Source organism: Rhagoletis zephyria, unplaced genomic scaffold (genome assembly GCF_001687245.7).
Source record: "Rhagoletis zephyria isolate East Lansing unplaced genomic scaffold, Rhagoletis_zephyria_1.1 Rzeph_scaffold_01641, whole genome shotgun sequence".
Taxonomy (NCBI): domain Eukaryota; kingdom Metazoa; phylum Arthropoda; class Insecta; order Diptera; family Tephritidae; genus Rhagoletis; species Rhagoletis zephyria.
The window spans coordinates 95,860-101,859 of NW_016158725.1; the positions used below are offsets into that span (position 1 = coordinate 95,860).

The 6,000-nt window shown below is 36.4% G+C and overlaps 1 long non-coding RNA gene across 1 annotated transcript in view; it reads left to right on the forward strand.

Moving 5' to 3' along the window:
• Positions 1-5,496, forward strand: part of LOC108364696 (uncharacterized) — an 89,665-nt gene extending 84,169 nt beyond the window's left edge. The window contains exon 2 of the long non-coding RNA XR_001847796.1: positions 5,215-5,496. This is a non-coding gene — a long non-coding RNA (uncharacterized LOC108364696). The remainder of the gene's footprint in view (positions 1-5,214) is intronic.
• The last annotated feature ends 504 nt before the right edge of the window (positions 5,497-6,000 follow it).

The following is a 6,000-nucleotide window of genomic DNA, read 5'->3' on the forward strand; positions in this document are numbered from 1 at the left end:
TCTCCTTTTTTTGAAATCGGTTAATATATAAATATTAAGAAAAAGACGATACAAGTAAAGATGAAGATAGGGGAAGAAAGATTAATATAAAGGTAATTATAAAGAGACTCAATCTGGGAACTATTTCGGGATTTTTGGTATTCTCGGGACTAAATCAGGATTCTCAAGACTAAGTATCTCGGGATTCTTTGGGCCAAATCAGGATTTTCGAGACTATTCTGGGGTTATCAGGACCATTTCGAGATATTCGAGACTATTTCGGAATTTTCGTTATATTTATAGATCTTGTTATGGATATTGTTTACGATATACTTATCGGTATTGTCATTGACGTAATAATCGATTTTGATTATGATATATTTATAAGTATTTTTATTGATATCGATTATGATATCTATATATATTTTTATCGATATTGTTATGTATTTATGAACATTTTTATCGATATTGTTATTGATATATTTATGAACATATCTATAGATAGTGCTATCGATATTTTTATCGAATTTTTTATCAATATTTCTATCGTTGAACGAAAAGGATAGAGGTAGGCATAAAGATAGAAAGAAAAAAATATGTATATCCTTAAGCTTTTAATATTTTATATTAACTAGCCGGTCGTTTTATTCACAATTTCGAACCAATTAAATGCATTTGTCTGTATATAGGTACTATGTATGTATATTCGTTATGAGACAAACTAAATAGATATGTAACGTAAGTTCACTTCTCCATCGTGGCCCAGGCGCACTTTTTTTAATTAGGCAAAATTTTGTAAATTAATAAAAATAATTTTATTTTTTTTAAATATAGTTCATATTAAAACGAAAACTGTATAAATCAAAGTTTCAAACTTTGTAAGATAGAAAATATCAAATTTTATCAAAATTTTAAACTTTTTGATCAAAATGTTTAGGAAAATTTCGGGTATGCAGTTTCGTTTGTATAGTACATATGAACTATGTTTAAAAACCAAGTAATTAAAAAAAATGTAAACAGCTATTATTATTGGTTTATAAAAAGTCGATCACCAAACCATCCAACGACTACATTTTTTGTGGAATTATTTGTTTCCACGTTGTAAATTTAAAACAAATCGCATCGTTTTCGAAACACCTCGACTCCTGCGCCATCTAGCGGACTAATTCATATTTCATTGTCATCGGGTCCTGAGTTAAATTTAAAGTTTCAAGGCTCTAGCTCATCGGGAAGTTGGTTAAAAATTGATAGCAAAATTTAATTACACAGGTTGTAAAGCTTGTAAAAATATTTTTATTAATTTACATTCGAGAACGCCAGTGTAGTTATAATGTATTTCATTGCGTTAATTTTGTTTATAAACCAAAACGTGCGCTGTTGCATAACGAATCTCGTCACATACATGTTAGTACGTACATACAAACGGGCATACTACATACATACTCGCTTTTTCATAAAGGCAATACAACGCTTCAAATTCACTGGATCGACATGAATATACTTCCGTTTCAGCTTCTCCTCTGTTCCATGCTCGCTTTCAGTACAGCCACTGCCCAGTAGCCACCATGAATCTGCCCACAAATTGTATTGTCTTCCAGCTGTGCTTTGTTGCTGCTTATCAGCCGCATCTGGCAGAGATGCCGCGCTGATAAGTGGGATGCTCGTGTTGCATATTGCATGGCTCATGAGCACACCCAACATGCAAACATATTGACTGCCCAACTGCTCATCTTTTTCCAGCTGACCAGCTGGCCAGCTGCTTTGTTGCTGCCCACTGTGCTGGCCTTGCCACAATCGGTTATTGAGGCACCTAATTCAGTTCGTTCGCTCTGCGTTGGCGTTGGCGTTTCCGCATTCTGACTTGCACCGCAACCGTTCTGAACTGTTCCAACTAATAGGCACTTGATAGGTAGGCATTTCATAATTTGCCATACTACCGCAATTGATTGCTGTCCGAAAAAGTTAGATACTGAAATAGTATGTCGAATAATTCAAGCAAACGCCAGTTAGCAGAATGGAAAATTTGAAAGGCAAATCATAAGTTCGTTCTCAATTTATGTTTTCCTTTTATTCAGCCAGTGGTAGCTGGCATTTGAGAAATAATCTTGATTGCGCAAATCGAGTAGCCAGCCGCAGCGAAATCGAAGTATAGTATGCCATAAGCTAACAATTCGTTGCAAATCGTTTATGTGTACCTGTTGTCAGTCAACTGGCTTTGAACGGTGCACCACCCAGCGGTTAACCATCAACCAGTTTTCTTATGATTTTACTTGATGCACCAGCGATTTCACCAAAAAACATGAGACATTACCATAATGCACTTTTTAGCGAATTTCATATTTAGCTTCCAGTTTCCCATCTGCGTGAATTCTTGGGCATTTAGGGAGTCTGCCGAAGGGTTTGGTCTTTCTGATGTTGCCCGAATCGTCTTTATTCTTCGACAGCGCAATATTTTTTTGGCCATAGGCAATACTGTCGTGAACATCAGGGTCATGTAATTTGCCCAAGGTGACGTGCATTTTCTCTCATACTTTTGTAGGTCTGGTTGAACTATTACGGAAAGCTCAGCAGTACTACTTCAGCTGATAAGCGGGTGTGCCAATGAGACCTACAGTTTTAACCCGCAAAATAGTACTGTTGCACGGTTTTCGAGGAAATATAAAACGGAAATACTTGTAGGCACCATCCTGAAATATGCCGTTGAGATAAATTTTCTGGATACCACCCTGATAAGCGTATTATCCGAATATCTGGCAGTATCTGCACGTGGACAAACATCAGAGTGATATTTGAAGAAAATTCCCAGGGTTTAGAAAATGTGGCATTTCTGTTAATAAAAGTCTGCACCCTGTTAATAAAAGTCTGCTTTGGAACTAAATTCTATATTCCCACAATGGAGATTCTGGACAAATGGATTTCCTCCTTATAAGTATTTTTGTGTTGTTGTTCCTTTTCAAAACTCTTATGGCTTCTTACGTCAATTTAAATATATTTGAAGATCTGTATGAAGGGAGTTTTTAAAACAAATTTTCGATTGATAAAACATACTTTATTTTTTATGAATAAGGGTATTGGTTAACACATTTATTTTCAAAAGTATTTAACCCTGGAAATTTAATTAATACTCTTATAACTTGATTAATTCAGTATTAATTCAGTATGTATGTGCCTTATCTTATCACTTTAACTGAATAAAACTGTTCAAATAGGGGGCAACTCGCTACAAAAATGTTTTTGGCAGTAGACTTCCTTAAACCTCTGTAGTTTGATACCCGTATTGTAATATTTCATTTATTTTATCAATTCCTTAATTGAATACTATCTTTCAAACCGGTGGCAACCCTCCTCAAAAATATTTTTGGCAGTAAATATTCCTAAAACTCTTTGGTTTGATAACCATATTGCAATATTTAATTTATCTTATCAATTAAATCGAATTGAAATTTTCAAAAGGTGGCAACCTTCCACAGAAATATTTTCTACTATAAGTCTTATGACACCTCTTTTTTTGAATGCCATATTGCAATATTTACTTTATCTTATCAATTTACTTAAACTGGAATTTTCAAACAGGTGGCAACTCTCTAATTATTTTTTTCCTATATTTTAAGTTAGACCTTCAGCAATGCATCGGTGTAAACTGCATTCGATTCCATGCATCAGTTTTCGAATGATGCGTGTACAAACATACAGACAGACCGACAAAAATTCTAGAAATTGCTGATTTGGCTTCTGTTGCTGTAATAAAGACACTTGTACGCATAGTATTCTGGGTTTTGGTATAACATAGAACATCCAAAGTTTAATCAAGTCAACCCTATAACTGATAAATTTGCACATTCATGCTTCTGGCATAAGGGTTACGTTATGTATAAATACTACCCTGCCCTCCTTTAGTTCATACAATTTGAAATATTTCTGCTTCAAGATTGTATAAACGAAGTGAAGTGTATGAACTAAAGGTGGGCAGGGTAGTATGTGAAACGAGTGTATATATTTAAGGTGCCGAGATAGACTTATAATTGCAATAAGCAGATGGTCACTCTATCTGCGAAAAAATTATTCTTAGAAAATGTTTATTTGTAGTTATCCATTCAAACAGCCAGAGGCTATTCGAGCCCTCAAAAAAATTCCTAGTCTAGATCAATGAAGGACTGAGAGTAAATAAGTCGCCCAACTGATCTTATTCTCTTCTCTAGGAAGCACAAGATCCTCAAAGCAACTCTTCTTGGGTCTGATCTTGGAGAAGAAGTGGTAAGGAATATGATCTCTCAACCTAAATAATTCCGTGACTCTATGAAACCATAGTTAAGCCCATAAAGTGTATCTCGCGCTAGCCCACTTATACTAGTGATGCTTTTGGGCTCCTATTCTAATCTTCAAGTGCCATTCACGTCCTTGAGTTCCTTAATGGTGCTCTCAAAATAGTTCGGAGAGGGTCGGACCTTCATCTCCTGTGCATCGGACTATTTTCCAAGTATTCTTATGCACTTAGTTATATGGGTACCAGGCCATAGTGGCATTGCAGAGCTGACGAATTGACGAAAAAGTTTACATTATTGATATGGCTGAGCAGATAACGAGTGGGAGCTGCCCTGCCAAACTATAGTTCAATCTTGGGTAGATATGCCCCATGTCAGCTCTGCGAAAGCTGGGCGTAAACTAAGAGCGTAGACTGGGCGGTCAAAGAAGATTATTATGATCCTAAATCCACAGCTCTTGCTTTAGATAGGGGTTCTGACAGGTCGGCCTTCACACGGCAAGGCCAAAAATCTTATCTCGTCCTTACTGCTGAAATTGCCTGAAGAATGATGAGAGCGAATCACTTTCTACTAGGTTGTATGGCTTTCGCGAGGCTAATACCGATGTAAGTATGTATCTTGGCTCGCAGTTTAGAAGCGATATTAGCCGCAATCGCAACTTCGTGATTAGATCATACCCCTACCTATCCTAACATAGCCACCGATTTAGAAATTAGTCTAATTGAAAGAAAATTGGAACTACCAGTCTCCAAGTCTCTAACCTATTAATAGCGAACATCTGAAAATAATGTTGAGATGACACGATTTCTGAAAATAATGTCCTACAACAGACATTAATGCTACTCAATTTCAAATTTACTTAAACTGCACCCTCTTCATGTGCATTCCGCCGACACCTTACTCAAATGTCAATTTCAATTTCAGCGCTTAGGTTAAATTTCCATTTACTTATCTCAGGTTCTCATCATTTCAGATTATTAATTCAATTTCGAACTGAGTGAAACAGCCAAGCATAAAAGGAGACACGGAAGTGTGAAATACGCCGCAACCCAAGTTTCAAATCTACAGTTGCACAAATACATACATACATTTACAAATACAAAACCGCAGACATATTGACAGTTTAGTCGGCAGACACATTTGCCAAGGGTTACAAAGGGAAGTTTGCAAAAGGCAAAGACAACATTTGTGGCAAATTCGTTAAAATTATTTGCATAATTCTGACACACTGCTCGGCTAAATAGAAATCGCACGCCCACAACTAAGTACGTACAATTTACAATTACGAGCGCATAAAAACAAGGAGAAGCGTAAAGCCACCAACAGAATCAACCAAGGCAACAGGATTCTATAAACGTCGGCTCCGAAGGTGAATAGGTGCCACACGGAAAAGCGGCATTCATTGACTATATAACGCAACTGGGGAATGACATAGAACCAGGTAAGTTGGCTGTCACACAGCCGACAATGCTGCCCAGTCATTTAGCAAAAAGAAGAAAGCGTGTACATAATTGTAGAGAAGTGCGCGTTATTGGGTTAGCAGTTAGACAGCGTAATTATTCCCGCTGGGCTTGAAAATATTTATTAAAATCATAAAGTTTATAACAAAGTCACTAAGTCACCGCACATAGAGGACAAATTACGTGGGAAATTGCTGGTTATGAAGCGTAGCAAAAATATTCTACTTAATGGGGAATAGTTGAAAGGGGACATTAAAAAGGGTTGATATGCAAGAAAATTACAAATGAAGACGGAAAGA